The sequence below is a fragment of the Trichechus manatus genome, unplaced genomic scaffold (assembly GCF_000243295.1).
Source record: "Trichechus manatus latirostris isolate Lorelei unplaced genomic scaffold, TriManLat1.0 scaffold00089, whole genome shotgun sequence".
Classification (NCBI taxonomy): Eukaryota; Metazoa; Chordata; class Mammalia; order Sirenia; family Trichechidae; genus Trichechus; species Trichechus manatus.
In genome coordinates this window covers 3576209-3598080 of record NW_004444025.1, presented here as the reverse complement: position 1 = coordinate 3598080, position 21872 = coordinate 3576209, and positions in this window count along the sequence as shown.

Below are 21872 nucleotides of genomic sequence, written 5' to 3'. Positions count from 1 at the left end.
TGTAGCCTACTGGACTGTGAGAGAATAAACTTCTCTTTGTTAAAGCCATCCACTTGTGGTATTTCTGTTATAGCAGCACTACATGACTAAGACAGTAGTGTTGGCCATCATGGCACCGGCCACCCTTAGCTTTGCAGAAGGATACAGATAAGAGACGTTGGCAGAACAGCGTCAGGTGTTTCACCAGCAGGAATTCTCACAGAAGTCCAGGACCCTTGCCTTTCAGGAGACAGCTCAGGTTTAGGGAAAGAAACCACATTGGTGGGTACAGGTACTATCATTGCTTAGAAAGCCCGGGCCCCATAATATTTGCTGTATCTGTTCCATGAAAGTATCTTCGAGCAATCCACAAGAAAAAGTGCTTCCAATTACAAGATCAATACCCTTAGGAAAGCTCCAAGGCTATGACTTCCCACTGGATATTTATGGTTTGCTGTCGGTCCTCCCAGTGCTGATGTTGTTTATCAATCACACTTTGTTTTGCAATAAGTAATGCTGAATATTGAAAAACTAGCATTTCCCATTTTCAGGGAAACAGTGTTAAAAGGTTAACCCAAAGTCACTTTCCAATGGAGAGTGAAAAAAAAAATTGTCAATTGTTTATTATACTGAGGTACTGGGTAGGCACTCAGCACGTTTGTTGATGAATAAATGAATGGATTAATTAATTAATTAATGAGCAAGATACCAGAGGGGGAAACTTCAAAGTCATGGTTAAGAACATGAAAAAAGAAACCACAGCCTGGGGAAAAATATTTGCAGAACATGTATCTGATAAAGAACTTGTGTTCAGAACACATAAACAACTTTTACAACTCAATAATAAGAATCCAAACAACCCAATTTTAAAAATAGAAAAAGGATTTGAAAAGACTCTTCATCAAAGAAGATACACAAATGGCAAGTAAGCACGGGAATAGATGCTCAAAATCATTAGCCATTAGGGTAATGCAAATTGAAACCACAATAAGATGCTTCCACACAACTACCGTTGCTGTTGTTCTTAGGTGCTGTCCAGTCGGTTCCAACTCACAACGACCCTGTAGGACAGAATAGAACTGCACCACAGGGTTTCCAAGGAGTGGCTGGTTGATTCGAACTGCCGACCTTTTGGTTAGAAGCCGAGCTCTTAACCACTAGGCCACCAGGGCTTCAGTCAGAACCACTAAAATGACTAAAATTAGAAAGAACCACACGGCCAAGTTTTAGCAAGAATACAGAGAAACTGAAACTCTCATACATTGTTGGTGGGAATGCAAAATGGACAGCCACTTTGTAACATACTTTGGCCGTGTCTTATAATGTTAAACATGCATTTACTATATGACCCAACTCAAGTATTTACCTAAAAGAAATGAAAATATTTGCCCACACAAACACTTGTATACAAATGTTCACAGTAGCTTTATTCATAATATCTCCAAACTGGAAACAACCCAAATGTCTATCCATTGGTGAATGGATAAACACATGCAATATAACTGTAGAATGGAATACTACTCAACAATAAAAAAACAAATAACTGGTACATTCAATAACCTGCATTCAGAAATATTATGCCAAACGAGAGAAGCCGGACCCAGAAGATTACATACTCTATAATTTATATGACATTTTGGAAAAGGCAGCACAATAGTGACAGAAGCAGTTCAGTGACTACAGGATATGGGGTGGTGGAGAGGATTGCCTTGTAAAGGTACTCAAGGAAACTCTTTGAGATGTTGGAAATATACGTACATTTACCATTATAAAGCTAACTTCAAGAAGATATGGGGGTAGGATAATAATAGATCATGTTCCCATAAGCAGTTTACAATTTATTTGGCAAGTAAACATATTATAAAGTAGAATGTAAAAATTTTATATAAATTTGAAAACACTCTAACGTGAGAACGGAGACTGTTCTTAGGAAAATATCGTTGGCTCTCTAGTTGTAGGGATTTTGCTATAATGAATAATTTTTGTTCAACAATTGCTTTCACTATTTACTGCCCAATTAATTTCTATTCCTTACAGACATGGACTTTTGCATGATGTAAAGGGAGGAAACGAGAGAATCTGGATTCTTTGTAATTCTATTTTCTGATCATCAAATAGGTGCTTCCTTACTTTAAAAAGGAAGCACTTATTTTCCTACTTATTATGAACTGAGAAATATACTCTCACACTATTCCCTTTTGGTATTTTTTCTGAGTACAGTTTATGTCATTTGTTGGTTCTGATGGTATGTAACTAATTTTAATCTAATGAAATACATTTTAATTAGATTTAAGTGGGAAAAGGGTAAAATAAATAGCAAATCTAGGGATATGAGATTCTATATGTCTGGCTCGGGGGTTACATTAGAATGGGAGACACTTAAAAATGTATTCAACAATCACAATGGAATTAATAAGATTTTCCCCATCCATAAATTTTATTTTTATTTTATTTAATTCATTCTGCCTGACATATGGTTTCTCAGAAAGAAGCAATAAAATTTCAATTCTTTCCATCTTGAGCATATGACTTTCTTACTTATGATCAAATATTTACTGTATAATAATATAATAAAGAAAGGAAATGAGGAATGGGGAAGGCTCTGCATAAATAACTACTCTATATTATGTTAAATATGTGATTTTGCCCGAGAGGAAAAAAATAAAATATGATGCATTGTAGAAATGTACTTCAACTTTTACAACTAAATAATCAAACATTATTTACTAACTACTAAGTCAGTCTAGAAGTGTACTCATTAATCAAATTAAACTCTGTAAGATTAAAACATTTTATTGAAGGATAGCATAATAGAGAAAAGTACGCTGGTCATAAGCGTACATGGATGAATTTTCAGAAGTTAACCATGCTCATAACTAGCACCCAGATCAAGAAACATACCACCACCAGCATCCAAAAATTGCCTCAAAACCCTTCTGAGGTGGTACACTTATCCAGAAAAAATCCACTTTCCTGGATTCTTAGAGTATAGATTAGTTTTTGAACTTCATACAAATGGGATCATTTAGCATGACTTCTTTCCCTTAACATTGTATATGTGAGATTCATTTTTACTGTGTGCAGTTGTAACTTATTTCTTCTCTTTGCTACTTACAGTCCTCTGTGGAAATATAACAGACTTTATTTACTCATTCTGCTATTGATGATCTAGATTTATACAATTATGAATAGTTCTACTAAGAACATTATTGTCCTTATCTTTTAGTGAATAAGTGCATATATTTATGTTATATATGTGTGAAATTGCTGGGTTGTAGGGTAGACGTATGTTCAGTTTGAGTATATACTGCCAAAGAGTTCTCATAATAATTTTATCAATTTACATTTCTATAACAGTTTCTGTATTTTCACACAAATAATGTATACCTATTTGTCAACCATGCCCTCCCCACTCAAGGTATTTTTGTAAGTGTGCTATGCTAATTTTTTACAGGAACATGTAAAAAAAATTGGCATAGTGGAACTTATGAAAATACCTCATGGGAGAGGGTGCAGTTGGCAAACAAATGTAGAAGGTGTACATTATTTGTGTAAAAATATGGCATCGGAATTCTGATTACTCCCTATTATACCTGAAAAATGAAGATGACTTGAAGCACTTACTGATGAAGGTGGAATACCACAGCATTCAGTATGGATTACATCTGAATGTAAAAAAAACAAAAATCCTCACAACTGGACCAATAAACAATATCATGATAAGTCAAGAAGAAATTGAAATTCTTTCTACTTGGATCAACAATAAATATCCCTGGAAGCAGCAGTTAAGAAAACAAAGAACGTTTTGCACTGGGTATACCTGCCGAAAAAGACTTGAAGTACTTACTGACGAAGGTCAAAGACTATGGCCTTCAGTATGTATTATACCTCAACATAAAGAAAACAAAAATCCTCACAACTGGACCCATAAGCAACATCATGCTAAACAGAGAAAATATTGACGTTGTCAAGGATTTCATTTTACTCGGACCCATAGTCAATGCCCTTGGAAGCATCAAGAAATCAGATGATGTATTACAATGGCAAATCTGCTCCAAAAGACCTCTTTAAAGTGTTAAAAAGCAAAGATGTCACTTTGAGGACTAAGGTGTGTCTGACCCAACCCATGGTATTTTCACTTCCTCATACGCATGTGAAAGTTGGACAATGAATAAGGAAGATCGAAGAAGAATTGACGCCTTTGAATTATGGTGTTGGCGAAGAATATTGAATATACCATGGACTGCCAAAAGAATGAACAAATCTCTCTTGGAAAAAGTACAGCCAGAATGTTCCTCAACGCAGCTCAAACATAGCAAGGATTGTGATGGCACAGGACTGGGCCGTGTTTCATTCTGTTGTACATAAGGTCGCTATGAGTTGGAACCGACTCTACAGCACCTAATAAGAGCAACACAATAAAGTTCTAAAAAGCAAAGATGTCACTATGATGATGAAGGTGCACCTGACCCAAACCATGGTCTTTTCAATTGCCTCATATGTATGCGCAAGCCGGACAGTGAAAAAAGAAGACGGAAGAAGAACTGATGCATTTGAATGGTGGTGTTGGCAAAGGATATTGAATATACCATGGACTGCCAGTAGAATGAACAAATCAGTCTTAAAGAAAGACAATTGGAATGTTCCTTAAAATCTGATGATGAGACTTCATCTTGCTTACTCAGGACACATCATCAGGAAAGGCCAACCATAGGAAAGGATATCATGTTTGGGAAATAGAAGGTTAGTAAAAACGAGGAAAACCCTTAATGGGATGGATTGACACAATAGCCTCAATAATGGGATCAAACGTATCAAAGGTCATGAAGATGGCACAGGACCAGGCAAGGTCTCATTTTGTTATACATCAGCTTGTCATGAGTCACAGCTAACTTGATGGCAACTAACAACAACAATAGAGTTGAATACACAATTTTATTCTTATTGGCCATTTGAATATCTTCTTTTATGAAATAGCTGTTCAAGTTTTTCTTGTTGATTTTCTGTTGGTGTTTCTTTATGTATCTTATTTTTCTGTTTCTTTTTTTTTTTTAACTTACTGATTTTAGGAGTTCTGAATACAAGTCCTTTGTTGTAAATAAAAAAAATCAAAACCACATCTGTTGCCGTAGAGTTGATTCCGACTCATAGTGATGCTAATTATGTATTGGAAATATCTTCTCCCACTTTCTAAGATTTTATGTATCAAATAATTTTCAAAAAAAAAATTTTTTTTCTTTGTTAGAATTTCATTCTGTGGTTAAATAGCTCATGAATTAACAACTTTTAGTTTGTTTTAAGATCTACATGTGGTATAAATAAAACTACTGTATTTTTCATTGATGAAATTTCCCTTACATAAAACTATTCACAAAGGATGTTTAATATTTAAAAATAATGATGGTGACCACTTATTCTATGCCTATATATACATTCTCAATTAATATTCAAAATATCCCTATGAGATAGGCAACACATACTTATTTTATACATTGTGAACCTGAGGCTTAGGATATTAAATAATTTCCCCTCAAACAATAGAACTGCAATTTAAACATCAGCGTCTTTAACTCAGAAGACCTTTCTCTTAACCACTGTACTGCATGGTACTTGAAAAACTTTTAAAATAAATACATTTGTAGAAGAAAAATAACATATAGTTGTAATTTAGAGAAAGTGATATCAGAAGATATAATTTTGAGTGATTTTGATTAATTATGTTATGTAACAGGTGAATAAGATTAAGATTTTAGTGTTAGCTCTACCTCTATGTATCTTACTGTAAATTTCTTAATCATTATGTCTCAGTGTTCCTATATGTAGAATTGGGCTAATAATATAAGCTTTACCAATCTCACAAATTGGAAAATATAGATACATATTTGCTTTTAAAGTTTGAAGTGTGGGAAGTGTAGTGCGGTGAATTGCTTTTATGTGGTCTTTCTAGACATAGCCTTGTAATTCCTACAAAATGATTGGCTGGAACTATGCAAATAAGGTGTATAAAACCCTTGCAGAGGACCTGGATAGTCTGGCAGGAGCCGGCAGCAGATGCTTACAAGGGCCTGGCCACAGAGACCAGGAGTCTTCCAGCCAGCAGAGAGGCCCAGCGAGGCCCAGCAGCAGAACAGAAGCCTTGGGAGCCGGGCAGCAACCCCCCAGCAGGGGGATGGTAGCCGGAGGAAGCGGTGACATAAACCCAGCATCTGACCTGAACCATGGTGCGCCTGCCCAGTGACAAAAGACTGGACATGGGTAATTTGGGGAAGGATGAGTCGTTTCCCTTTTGGGAATCTGTTGTTATTGCTTAATGTTAGTTTTCTATGAATAATAACAATGGCTTTCACTTTGCCAGCACTGTGTTAATTGTCTCATGTGTCTGGCTTGATCACAGACGCGTGTAGCCCCCATGGAATGGTTGATGCCAGTGGGTGTATACGCCTCATTCGTAACAGTCTTACGGCTGCCTGGAAGTCTGAAGCACAGCCTGTCTGCAAGTGCAATGCAGATAGACAGACATGTACACAGGGGATAAAGGGCACTTGGAAAGATAAAAATCTGAGTAAATTCAAAGAACCATTGACGATATGAAGCAATAATAATAGTGTAATAGTATCTTTCTTGTTTTAAAATACGTGTAATACTACAATAAAATTTTATATAATAATATATTATATTTGTAATATTTAAATAGCTCAAAAGGTGGCAGGAGTAAAATGTTTCATTATCTTTGCATTATCTGACAAGTATTAAAAGTACTAATAAATAGTAGCCTCTAATAAGGATACATGACATAATCTCTAGTGTAACTGCTGAAAATTATAATTTAATGTACAGCTCAGTGGTTAGCAAAAACTTTCGTTAATGTGTCAGATTATTTAATTAATTAATAATTAATTAATCATTTTCAACAGTGTGGGCCATGTGGTCTCTATTTTAACCAACCAACTCTAATAGTGCAATGTGCAATTATCATAGACAAAGAAAGGTGAGAAATAGGAATAAAATTCAGACGTTTTAAGGGGAAAAAAAAAGGTAAGACGATAGATAAAACTTCAAATATTTCAGCATTACAATAACTGTAAGGGGACCAAATGTTCCAGGTGAAATACTAAGATTGCTAGATTGTAATAACAGAAAACTAACAAGTGATGTACATTACATATAAAGACCAGAAAAGTTGAAAGTAAAATGGTGGAAAATCATTTCATGCAAACAATAAAAGGAAAACTTGGTTATACTAATAACAAAATGTAGACTTTAAAGCAAAAACTATTACTAAAAACAGACAAACAAAAAAGTTACTGTTGAGTCTGTGACTCCATATGTGTCAGAGCAGAACTGTGCTCCATAGAATTTTTAATGGCCAGCTTTTCAGAAGTAGATCCCCAGAACTTTCTTCCAAAATGCCTCCGGGTGGGCCTGAACCACCAATCTTTTGGTTAGTAGCTGAGTACGTAACTGTCTGTGCCACCCAGGAATGTATTATTAAAAAAAGGGGTATTTTAAATGATGAAAGACACAGTCTGCCAGAACTTACAACAGTCCTAAATTTGTATGCATATCTTTCAGATATGTAAAACAAAACTGATAGAATCAAAAGGAGAAATAGACAAATTCATGATTATAGAAGAATTTAACATACTTGTCTCAGTAGCTAATACAACAAACAAAAAATAATCAGTATACATACAGAAGTTGAGAACAACTTAAATGACTAATTTTCCTGTGTGTAAAAAATACTACTAAAGTATAGCATCTAACACCTGCATCATACATGGTGTACTCGAGTACACATGGAACACTTACGAAAATTGTATATATGCTGGACTGTACAGGAAATCACAACAAAATTTCCAAGTTTTAAAACATACAGAGTATATTCTCTGGTCAAAGTGAAATTAAGTTAGAAATCAATAATGAAAATTTTCTAAATTATTGAGAAATAAACAATACATTTTTAAATAAGCCTTGTATCAAAGGAAGAATTATAATGAAAATATAAAATGTTTAAAAATAAAGATAATAAAAATATGATATATCAAAGCTTATAGAATTTAGCTAAAGCAGTACTCAGAAAGGTAAATGCATGTATTAGAAGGGAAAAAGAGTCTGAAAATTTATTATATAGGTATCCATCTCAAGAAATTAGAGTAACAGCAAATAAAGCTCAAAGAACATAGAAAGAAGGAAAATTTGAGAGAAAAACAGAAATTAATAAAATTGAAAACAAACAGGTTCCAGTCTCCCCAGAGGTGACTCAGAAGAAAGGCATGGACATTAATTCCAAAATTTCAGCCATCAAAAACCATATGGAGCACAGTTCTACTCTGACACACATGGGGTCATCATGAGCCAGAGTTGACAGCAACCGATAACTAGAAGATTGAGAACTTTAGAGAACAGAAACATCTGGAATCTTATAATTTCTTCTCACATGCAGTTCAATTTATATTGCTAAACCATAAAATATTATTCTAAAAATGAAACAAAACATACATGTATGGGGAAATTTATATAGCCTCTTTCTAGATTACTAGATCATTCTTTTAGAGACCGTTCTTTGCCAGTGCATTAATCACCTGCTTAGTCAGCCTATTACACAGACCAACGCAGTTCTAATTCATGCGTTCCCATTAAAAAAACCAAACGCACTGCCTTTGAATTGATTCCGACTCATAGAGACCCTACAGGACAGAGTAGAACTGCCCCATAGGGTTTTCAAGTCTGTAATCTTTACGGAAGCAGACTGTCACATCTTTCTCTGATGGAGCAGCTGATGGGTTTGAACCACCAACCTTTCAAGTTAGCAGCTGAGTGCTTCAGAGGCATTATCTGCAGTTTTTAGTTCCTCTCTCTTTTCTGTGTCTTTTCCCTTTGCCTCTTCTCTAGTATCCTGTACATACTCTTATGCAGCTCAGCCTGGATCATTATTTGTCAGAGGGCTAAGGGACAGTTCTTATCACCCATGCTAAATGACAATGGCAATCTGCCAGTCAAAAAGGTGTGGCATAGGGTATTAAAGACGAGGAAAATATTACACCATGAGCGTACTATAGGAGATAAACCAACTTACCTCCACAAGAGGTTGGTGAAATGTTGACTGACAATGTGTATTTGTATTCATTTAGGAATCCTGCTATTAATCATCTCTGAAAACTAGTACTAATAATACTGATAACTATCTAGCAATGCTGATCAAGAAAAAAATAGAAGATAAAAATCACGAACATCAAGATCTCACAAGTGTGGTAGGGGAAAAAGACCCCAGACTCAAATTTAATCAAAAGAGATTTTTATTAAACCAAGCCAAAGCCAAAGACAATCATTTCAAGGAGAGATCTGACAGCATGCACTGTGCATAAGAGACTAGCAGAATCCAACAGATCACAGAGAGTCTCTGGTATACTATTATAGAAGGAAGTGAAGTTAAAAAAGTTCTGATTGGTTATTCATTAATACATCATCGTCAAAGGCAGGAAACATAACATATGAGAATACAGGCATGGTTTAAAGAGACTTTGTTGACTAGATATCATTCAGCTACTATGGGGAAGTTTCCTTGGTAACGACTTGACAATATTTATTCTTGGCTTAGTGACTTGCAATGGGTTCTCAGATCAGTCACAAGGGAATTGCAATTTTGTCCTTCGGGAGAGCCTGACTTCCCTGTAGCATAGCCTCTTTGTTGGTTAAGCTAAAATACCCTTCATGGAACATTCCTCCCTTAGGTAGGGGAAACAATGAGTTTCGGCTTGTACTCTCATTTCTTCCTGGAACTTTTCATAATGAGTAACTATTTAACAAACATTCGTGTGAAATGGATTTTAGCATTTACTATAACCTCAAACAGATTCTCACATAAAATGGATTCTAGGCCTGAACCCTGCTTTAGCTTCTGTCGCTCTGTTCAAGACCTCAAATAACTTTAGGGTCTCTACATCACAAACATTAAATAGATAATTAGATATTGTATATGAATTTATTCAAATATATAAACTGATACAGGTGAAAGTAGGAAAACCAAAGAGTTTATTCTTCTGTTGAAGGAATTTAATCCATAATAAAACAGCAAGAATAACAAAAGAAAACTTGCCACAAGGAAAAATTCCAGGCCGAGGATTCCCTAATAAAATATCTCAAATATTTAAGTAAGGCACATTAACATATTAAAAAAAATCTTCCCAAGAATAGGGAAAAAGGGAAAATATCCAATTTATTTTATAAGGTCAGCATAACATTGATACCAAACCCTGTCCAGAACATTATAAAAAAAAAAAAAGACAAATGAAGTTCATTTTGTCTCATGCCTGTAGATGCAGAAATCCTCAAGAAAATCTTAGCAAGTTGATTCCAGTTTGCTAATATATCACAACAAATTTACGTTTATTCTGGGAATGTAATATTACCTTAACATCTGAAAAGCAAGGTAATTCACCACATTAATAGTAAAAAGGAGAGGAAAAGATACACTCATCTTGATAGATACAGAAAAAAAATTTGATAAAATGTAGGTCTAGGTAATTATGACTTAAAGATATATTCCTTAAGACACTAGCATTCACTACGATTTCCTTAATCGATAAAAACCTACAAGAAACAATACACTATATAGTAAAATGACAAAAGCTTTCCTCTTACAATTGAAAAAGAGATAACAATACCTGGTTTCACAATTTCGGTTCAAAATTTTATTGGAGGTTTTACCCAATACCACCCATCCAGCCTTCAGAAATTAGATTATCTTAAACCAAAAAAACCCAACTCGTTGCTGTTGAGTCGATTCCAACTCATAGCAACTCTATAAGACAGAGTAGAACTGCCCCATAGAATTTCCAAGGAGCACCTGGTGGATTTGAACTGCTGAACTTTTGGTTAGCAGCCGTAGCACTTAACTACTATGTCACCAGGGTTTCCAGATAAGTGAGGAATATTGCTATTGCTCTGGATCTCTGAAGTTACTATTCTTGCATCTACTAGGAACGGGACACCTACTCCCCACTTATCAACTATCTCATTATCTGACATTTTGCATTTATGACAATAGTAAACAATCTACTATCCTACTATTTTGCACATTAACACTGTACCTCTGGCAGTAACAAATGCCAAGGTGTGAAGTGAGAGTAACACTGGCTGTGAAGATTAAAGTTATGTGTCAACTTGCCTGGGCCAGATTCTCAGTGGTTTGGCAGTTATGTAATGATGTAGTCATCCTCCATTTGTGATCTGATGTGGTCATCCTCCATTTTTGCATAACACTGATTTTCACAAAACGACCTGGTCTTTGGAACCTAACTGTGTCAACAAGTGAGGACTGGATACTTTCTTCTCTACTGCAGGGCTCCTGCTTACCCTGGTGCTGGCTTATGTCTTTTATTACCACATATTTACGATTGGATATCAGTTTACCTATGTTACCAATTACTCCCTCTATGTATTTCACAAACTCCATTGAAAAGAAATTATTTGTACCATCCCATTGGAAAAACTTGGGCATTTTCTTGAACAGACAAAACATTTGCAAGCCATGCAATCCAGTAATTTTACTCCTAGGTGTGTCCTGGAGAAAATCTTGTACCTATGTACCAGGAGCCATTAGAAGAAAGCCCATGGTAGCCCATTTCATGGTATTTTTTCTATCATGAAAATGATAGTTTCTAACAGTAGAATTAATAAATCGTGAAGGATTAGCACAATACAAAATTTTATGGTAGGGAAAATAAATAACATACAACAACACATAACCACTTGGATGAATTGTGGATGCTTAATGTGGAGTACAATCATATATTTATAATGAAAATTTTTCAAATTAAGAGAATGATAAACACAAAATTAAGGATAGTGATTAGCGCTGCAGTGAGGCTGAAAACAGTGCAAAGGGATGAGGAGAAATACATGAATAAAAGCAAATAGCATTCCATTGTCTGGTTCAGTGACGGCTTCATAGGTGTTCATTATATTATTGTTTTATAATGTACATACATTACATATGCATATTATTTTGTATATCTAAGCATTTTATTACAGATGATAATAAATGAGAATAAAAAGCTTTCCAACGGAGAGTGACGATTCCCCTGCTGGGGCGTGCTGAGATAACCATTTTGCGTGGCTAACAGGTGCTTCGTCTTATTGAATCTAATGAGGAGGTCATCTAAAAAAGCTTCAAGCCTACAGCCCACTTCTCACTTTTGCTCCTGGTATAAAGGCACATATAAAAAGGCATAAAAAAAACCCAGAAGACTTGATTGTACTCTTGGGCACCGGAAACCAAGGGAACTGAGGCTTGTCTACCGAAGGAAGGCTTCACCAATCAAAATATGTGCTGTGAGTATTGATTCTGGGATTGGAAATAAATTTTAGCAGTAGGCAAATTCACAAATATGGAATCCTGGAGTAATGAGGATAGACTGTAGATGTTTAATAAACATTTCTTGATTTTGCCTATTTTCCAATCTTTGTATTCTACCTGCGATAAACATCTTGGACAGTGTTCGTCACAGAGGGAAATCCATTACCCTTTGAAAGTCACAAAAGTACAAATGAATTTGAGAGCAGGAAGTCATGTCATCAATGTCATTCATGCCACTGTGTGACTCCTGGGGCAATTTCAGGAACATTATTAACAGCTCCTCAAGATTTTATATTCTTTCCTCAACCACATATTCTCCATGATTGTTGTTGTTAGTTGCTGTTGAGTCGATTGTGACTCTTGGCGACCACATGTGTGCACAGCAGAACTGCTCCATAGGCTTTTCAAGGCTGTGGCCTTTTGTAAGTAGATCTCCAGGCCTGTCTTCTGAGGTGACTCTGGGTGGGTTTAACTGTTTGCACCACCCAGGGTCTCTTCTCTATGATTATAGTTTTATATATTATCTGTCTTTCCTTTCCCTTCTGGAGTCCTGATAGTTGATAACAGAGAAGAGTGCAGATTTAGAGTATTGCATTGGTCTGAAAGAGTTAATACAGCTTTAAGGAGAAGTGAATTAGACTTTAGAGAGACTATTACACGATACTCCCTATGTGATATTTTCTAACACTTTGTATTTCTATTTCTCTAAAAAACATGACCTACAGATCTATAATTCATTATAATGTGTACTGCTTACTTCAGCAAGATATATAAGATAGTTTTTAGTCTGATATTGAAAAATTATTTTCCTTTTAACTTTTTACGATTATATCCAATCCAAGCAATTTAGCTTCTTCAAGAACATCACTGACGATAAATACTAAACCCTCCACAGGAGTGGTTCTAATGTTTGAAAAGTGTTTGAAGAGATATTGTTGTGTGAAAGCAAGTCTTGAATTTTTTTAAAAATTTTATTCTCAATAATTTGAGCAATAAGCAAGCACTATGTCAACATTTAGACGGGCTGTGAGAGCTGTCAATACTGTAGAAGTAATGGAATATATTATCGATAATAAATTGTGCTTCAGTATATTTGACAATAATTAGGTAGCTGCATGGGATGGAGCTGGGCAAAATCTAAAGACACGTGATTGTCCTCCGGATAGGAAATTTTCAGAACAGGTTAGAGATATTTACATGTTAAGTATAAGGGGGGGGGGGAGGAAGAAGGTAGAAAGAAGTTCTACGTTTTAAACTTTAATACATCAAATATTCTTTCTTAAATTCTGCTGAATTTCAGGCATTGGAACAATAACATACATTATTCTGAGACCAAGTTTGTTAAAAATTCTTCGTATTACTTCAGTAATAACTTAGTATCTTTAAATGGTTTATCAATAACAGTATAAGTAATTCCTATCTTCTCTCAGTTTAAACATTTTCATCAACATTTTTATTATCACAAGTATTGATTTATTTAATACGGTCTAAGTTATTGAGGCAAAAGAAGGCATTTGGGAAAACTGAAAAACTTATTACATCCCAATGAAATATCAAACAGGTAGGTTATACTTACCAGAGTTTTTTGCTCAGTTCAGTTTAGGTTCTGTGGTTTTTTTTTTTTGTTGTTGTTGTTTTGCTTTGTTTTGTTTTGTTTTTAACATGCATATAGAACAAGTCCATGAGACCCAAAATACAACCTTGAGTATATTCCACCTGAATTTAGAGACCATCTCAAGAATAGATTTGACGCATTGAATACTAATGACCGAAGACCAGATGAGTTGTGGAATGACACTGAAGACATCTTACATGAAGAAAGCAGGTCATTAAAAAGATAAGAAAGAAAGAAAAGACCAAAATGGATTTCAGAAGAGCTCTGAAAGTTGCTCTTGAACATACAGTAGCTAAAGCAAATGGAAGAAATGATGAAGTAAAAGAGCTGAACAGAAGATTTCAAAGGGTGGCTTGACAAGACAAAGTAAAATATTATAATGAAATATGCAAAGACCTGGGCTTAGAAAACCAAAAGGGAAGAACATGCTCAGCATTTCTCAGCTGAAAGAACTGAAGAAAAAATTTAAGCCTTGAGTTGCAATATTGAAGGATTCTATGGGGAAAATATTGTTAACTACGTAGGAATCATCAAAAGAAGATGGAAGGAATACACAGAGTCACTGTATCAAAAAGAATTGGTCGATATTCAGTCATTTTAGGAGACAGCATATGATCAGGAACTGATGGTACTTAAGGAAGAAGTCCAAGCTGCACTGAAGATATTGGTGAAAAACAAGGTTCCAGGAATTGATGGAATACCAATTGAGATGTTTCAATAAACGGTTGCAGAACAGGAAGTGCTCACTCATCTATGCCAAGAAATTTGGAAGACAGCTACCTGGCCAACCACCTGGAAGAGATCCATATTTGTGCCCATTCCAAAGAAAGATGATCCAACAGAAAGCTGAAATTACCTAACAATATCATTAATATCACACACAAGTAAAATTTTGCTGAAGATCATTCAAAAGTGGTTGCCACAGTACATCGACAGGTAACTGCCAGAAATTCAAGCCAGATTTAGAAGAAAACATGGAACAAGGGATATCATTTCTGATGTCAGATAGATCTTGGCTGAAAGCAGAGAGTACCAGAAAGATGTTTACCTGTGATTTATTGACTATGCAAAGCCATTTGACTGTGTGGATCATAACAAATTATGGATAACATTATGAATAATAGGAATTCCAGAACACTTAATTCTGTTCATGAGGAACATGTACATAGAGCAAGAGGCAGTTGTTCAAGCAGAACAATGTGATACTGCATGGTTTAGGTCAGGAAAGGTGTGCGTCAGAGTTTTATCCTTTCACCATACTTGTTCAATCTGTATGCTGAGCAAACAGTCTGAGAAGCTGGACTATATGAAGAAGAATGGGGCATCAGGATTGGAGGAAGACTCTTTAACAACATGTGATATACAGATGACACAACCTTGCTTGCTGAAAGTGAAGAGGACCTGAAGCAGTTACTGACGAAGATCAAAGACTACAGCCCTCAGTATGGATTGCACCTCAACGTAAGGAAAACAAAAATCCTCACAACTGGACCAATAAGCAACATCATGATAAACAGAGAAAATATTGATGTCGTCAAGGATTTCATTTTACTTGGATTGTGGAATCAACGCTTATGGAAGCAGCAGTCAAAAAATAAAATGACACATTGCATTGGGCAAATCTTCTGCAAAAGATCTCTTTAAAGTGTTCATAAGCAAAGATGTCACTTTAAGGACTACGGTGTGCCTGACCCAAGTCATGGTGTTTTCAATTGCCTCATATGCAAGTGAAAGTTGGACAATGAATAAGGAAGACCAAAAAAGATTGATGCTTTTGAATTACGGTGTTGGAGAAGAATATTGAATATGCCGTCCAAAAGAATGAACAAATCTGTCTTGGAAGAAATATAGCCAGAATCTCCTTAGAAGCAAGATGTCTCACATACTTTTGACGTGTTATCAGGAGGGACCAGTCTCTGGAGAAGGACATCATGCATGATAAAGTAGAGGGTCAGCAAAAAAGAGTAAGATCCTCAATAAGATGAATTGACACAGTGGCTGCAACAATGGGCTCAAGCATAATGATTGTGAGGATGCCACAAGACCGGGCAGTGTTTCATTCTGTTGTACAGAGTCACTATGAGCCAGAACTGACTTGAGGGCACCTAACAACAACACAGTGCCTTCAGAGATCCGCAGGTGGAGCAAACAGTTTGCAGTCAATTGCTAACCTTAAGTTTGGTGGTTTACCGTGGAAGAAAAGGTCTGTCCATTTGCTGCCAGTAAGATTACAGTCAAGAAAACGCTGTGGAGCATAGTTCTACTCTATAACTCATGAGATCTTCGTGAGTCGGAATCAACTCAAGGCAACTAACAACAAGCAATAGTGCCTTTAGAGTTTTATATGTTGAAGTTACCCTAATTTAAAATTTTAAATTAGCCTATAAATTACTTCAATTACACTCAATCAAGGAAAATAGAAGCAAGACTTAAACTAACTTCCCTCCTTCCCAAAAGAGAACACAGCATTCAGGGACAGGACAAAAAAAGCAGTGCGTAAAGACATGTTGGGCCCTTCTCTAGAGGTCCCAGGTAACAAAATAAGCACAATTCTACTCATTCCCTTACGATGATGTTTAAATTTTACAAACCCAGTTTTAAGCTATTTTTTTAAAGTATAAGTGAAAACATAGACAAGATAAAAACAAAACAAAACCAGTTGTCATCAATGGCTGATTTTTCATAAAAAGATTGCCCAGCCTTTCTTTAAGGCATCTCTGGGTGGGCTTGAACCTCCAACCATTCAGTTAGCAGCCATATATGTTAAACACTGTACCACCAAAGGATTCTCATAGACAAGCTAGAGCCTAGAGCAGAGGAATGGATCAGGAAACAATGAGTCCTGAATCAGCACCTTATGCAAACTTCACTGCCACTTCCTGGACATGAGAACCCAATCCTCATTTATTCGAATTAAAGCATGTGGGGTTTTGTCCATAGAAACCTATTAAGATAAATACAATAAAATGGGACGTTGGATATTCTCTCTCCCTCTTTTTCTTTCCTTCTCTCCCCTCTTGCTCTCCCCTCTCCCTTTTCTCTCTCTGCAAATCTCGGAGGCAAATGAAAAGTTGTAAAATAATGATAATAATGATAGAAGTAAAACAGCTATTTTAAAAATAGAGGGAACAATAATTTGTAGAACAAAACCAAATCAAATATTTTACCTAGACCTCTTCATATATTGTCAAAAAAAATTAAAACCTTTCTCCAGTACTCATAATTTCCTCTGAGTTTGTCAGCTCCTACTTAATTCCAATCCACTGTTTCATGTCCTAATGCAAAATTCCCTGATTTTTCTCTTAAAATTGATTATATTACTTAAAGTTCCTGGTCACTGAATGTGATACTCTAAATTTCCTTTAGATTAATTGCCAAAATGTTGGTTTTGGTCTTGGGGGTAGTTGTTGCTATTAGATGCTGTACAGTTGATTTTCGACTCATAGTGACCCAATGCGACAGAGTAGAACTGCCCCATAGAGTTTTCTAAGCTGTAATCTTTACAGGGGAGCCATGGTGGCACAGTGGTTAGACGCTGGGCTACTAACGTAAAGATTGATGGTTTGAATCCACCAGCCACTCTGTGAGAGAAAAATGTGGCATCAAGTCGATGGCAATGGGTTTGGCTTTTGGTTGCAATTTTTACAGGAGCAGATTTCGAAGTCTTTCTTATCACCAGATCTTTCTCCTACAGAGCCTCTAGGTGGAGTTGAACCATCCACAGTTGGGTTAGCATCCTAGTGTTAACTGTTGCGTCACCAGGAAGCCTTTGAGGAGTAATAATCGTCATTAAAAAACAATCTCCTTCTTGAGCCACTTTATGTTCAAACAACTTCTCTGTAGTTGTACTAAATGAACATCCTTAAACTTCAAAAATGTTTCGAACATCCGTGAATATTCAAAGATTCCAAAACCTTTAAAAGATCATGGTGGAATTTTAAAAAATAAGCACTTAATTCCAGAATGCAGAAAAAGACTAAAATTAGTGGCAAGCAAGATTAGTAAGAATATCACTAAAATTAATTAGAAAAGAATGTAAGTGAAAGGAGAAGAACATCTGAAAAGAAGAAAAGGCAGAATGGGAAAGTGAAATGTTACATAGTAAAACCATCCAGCTTCAGAGGAGGCAAAGTCATTTCTTGATTTTCAACTTGGGAACTACTTTAGTAGTTCATTCAAAGGACGTTAAGAGTTGGTGAGTTACTTCATAAAACTGCATCTGTTTCATTTACGAATTATAACGTGAGAAACTTGGGCTATACCATATCTGAGTTTCTCCAATCACAATATGTTATTATTGACGGATTTTTTTCATATATATCCACTGCATGGAAGCTTTTATATTTGCCCTGAACCCTAGAGCTATTAAATTTTACACACTGAATTCTGCCAAAATAATAGTTAAAAGTTTATTTAAATATGTATTAGTTATACTGATAGAAGAACTAAAGAGATCCAGCCCTGGGGACAAGAGAAGGATCCAGTTAATAGACCTGGTAGGTTCCTGTTCTTAAGGAGGAAATCCAGTTATTGGGAGAAACCATGGTCGGAGAAGCATCAGTAAGGTTGATGTGATAATCAACCCTGTTGTTGTTAGTTGCCATCAGGTCAGCTCCGACTCATAGTGACCCCACGTGCTACAGAGTAGAACTGCTCCATAGGGTTTTCTTGGTTGTAATCTTTATGGATGGCGCCCTGGTGGTGCAGTGGTTAAAGCACTCAGCTGTGAACCAAAAGTTCATTGGTTCGAACACACCAGCTGTTCTTCAGGAGAAAGACGTGGCAGTCTGCTTCCGCAAAGATTTACAGTCTCGGAAACCCTGTGGGGCAGTTCTATTGTGTCCTACAGGGTTGGTATGAGTCAGAATCAACTCACAGCAATGGGCTTGGTGTACATCAAGGAAGGAGCGTTTGTGGCACAGTGGTTAAAGTGCTCAGCTGCTAACCAAAAAGATTGGTGGTTCAAACACACCAGCTGCTCTGCATGAGAACGATGTGGCAGTCTGTTTCCATAAAGATTACAACGTTGGAAACCCTATGGGACAATTCTACTCTGTCCTATAGGGTGGTTATGAATTGGAATAGACTTGACAGCAATGAATTTTTAATCTTTAAGGAAGATTTTTCCTCTCGGTACTGCTGGATGAGTTTGAACAGCCAAGCTTTAGGTTATCAGTCGAGAACAAACTGTGTTATCCAAGGATGGCTCTGAGACACCCTGTACTACTCATAATTTCCCTTGATCATCCCAGAGTCTAGGGGTAGGTTGAAGTTAGGGACAGTCAAGTGACCAGCATGTTGAAGGTCACAGAGGCAGAAAGTCGAAAAGATTTTCACTTGTATTCTATATTCTATAATTAAATTCAGAACTTAGCTGACTAAACTTGAAAATATATTTTGGAGAAAATCTGAGATTTACCTTTGCCAAAAATACTCACTTGAAAAGCTAATCTATTTTTTTGTATGTCTAAACAGACGTCAAAGATGCCATGAACCATATTAGCATAGTGACACTTTTCAAAGTTTTCAAAGCATGTCTCCCATAGAAACACACTGATGAAAACAGATGTCTGAGCAACAAATATAAATGGAACAAGAAAATCTTACCTGTCAATTTGAACTACCAAAGCTTTCTTTTTTAGTCAGCAGATTGTTTTGCACGTTTTAATGTAGAATATATTGGAACTGGCAATTACTTTAGAAGGAAAAACATTATATTTAACCGTCCTTGTAACTTTATTTCCTGAAATGCATAATGACCTGAATTTAAGTGATGGAAAAAAGTAAACTGTGCAATTAGTCCCTGTCTTAGTTATGTAGTGCTGCTATAAGAGAAATACCATAAATGGATGGATTTAACAAACAGAAATTTATTCTCTCACGGTCTAGAAAGCTACAAGTCCAAATTCAGGGTGCCAGCTCCAGGGGAAGCCTTTCTTTCTCTGTTGGCTCTGGAAGAAGGTCCTTGTCATCAATCTTCCTCTGGTCTGGGAGCTTCTCAGGTGCAGGGATCCTGGGTGCAAAGGATGCACTCTACTCCTAGAGCTGCTTTCTTGGTAGTATGAGGTCCCCTTGTCTCTCTGCTCTCTTCTCTCTCTTATATCTCAAAAGAGATGGACTCAAGATACAATCTAATCTTGTAGATTGAGTTCTGCCTCATTAACATAACTACCACTAATCCTGCCTCATTAACATCACAGAGATAAGATTTACAACACATAGGAAAAGCACGTCAGATGACAAAATGGTAGACTTTCACACAATACTAGGAATCATGACCTAGCCAAGTTGACACATATTTTGGGGGAGACAACTCAATCCAGAACAGTCCCCTTTAATAAGTTAGTCATGACACACACACAAAAGAATATATACGACTAAGCTAACCAGGGTTTAAAATAGGATTTATAAATGTAAGTACTTTTGTTTAGGATATTATTCTAAATATTGATAATTATATAGAATATTTTAAAAATTCTCTTAGAGGCTACCTCATATTGGGAAATGTGTAAGAAAAGCAAATGTGAAATCGATCTTGTAGAGTAATCCTAAAAGTTAAAAAAAGTAACACTTTTGAACTGACCAACAATTGGTAATCACAAGACAGTTTCTAAATATCATTCTCCACTAAAAAGAACCAGGTTTTCTTAAAGAAATACTGATTCTGGGCTTGGGCAGGAAAAGCACAAGAGGAAATCTAGACCAACTTAAGCCAGAAGTTAAGGAAATTCTCAAGAATGATGGACCCTAGTTAAAAGAACCTACAAGACAATTTAGAAGGAGTTCTATGGGCCAAACTGAACAATTTGGGGATAAAGTTAAATAAAGACAAATCAGAACTCATCAAATAAAATGAGAATACATGCTGAGATTAGATAATTAGCTAGCTGTATGGATAGATGATTCTACTTTAGAGTTCTACTAATAAATATTAAAGGAATGGTAGCATTAGAAAATTAGTATTTGGCAATCATCATAGTAATAATTGATTCAGGGGAGAAGCATCAATAGGTGCTAAAATTGTGGGTAAAATTTGATAAAAACAATGTTTTATATTTTGTATATATGTATATATATAATATTTTAAAATATATATGTAGATATGGAGATAGACTATGACACAACAAATATGATAGTATGTTTGCAATTAATAAATGTAATAAAATCTCACTAATTCAGACCCTTTTATTCCAGTATTCAATATGGTATTTTCATTTGTTAACTGTGTTTTACTCTTAAATCAATTTTATTCAGGATTTCTGTAGACTTCCTACGTTGTTGTTATTAGGTGCCGTTAAGTCAGTTCCAACTCGTAGCGACCCTATGTACGACAGAACAAAACACTGCCCAGTCCTGCGCCATCCTCACAATTGTTGCTATGTTTGAGCCCATTGTTGCAGCCACTGTGTCAGTCTATCTCATTGAGGGTCTTCCTCTTTTTCATTGATGCTGTACTTTACCAAGCATGATGTCCTTCTCCAGGGACTGATCCCTCCTGACATGTCCAAAGTTTGTGAGACGTAGTTTCACCATCCTTGCCTCTAGAGGGCATTCTGGTTGTACTTCTTCCAAGACAGACCTATTCATTCTTTTGGCAGTCCATGATATATTCAATATTCTTCACCAACACCACAATTCAAAGGCGTCAATTCTTCTTTGATCTTCCTTATTCATTGTCCAGCTTTCGCAAGCATATTGTGCAATTGAAAATACCATGGCTTGGGTCAGGTGCACCTCAGTCTTCAAGGTGACATCTTTGCTTTTCATCACTTTAAAGAGGTCTCTTGCAGCAGATTTGTCCAATCCAATGCATCTTTTGATTTCTTGACTGCTGCTTCCATGGGTGTTAATTGTGGATCCAAGTAAAATGAAATCCTTGACAACATCAATATTTTCTCCATTTATCATGATGTTGCTTAT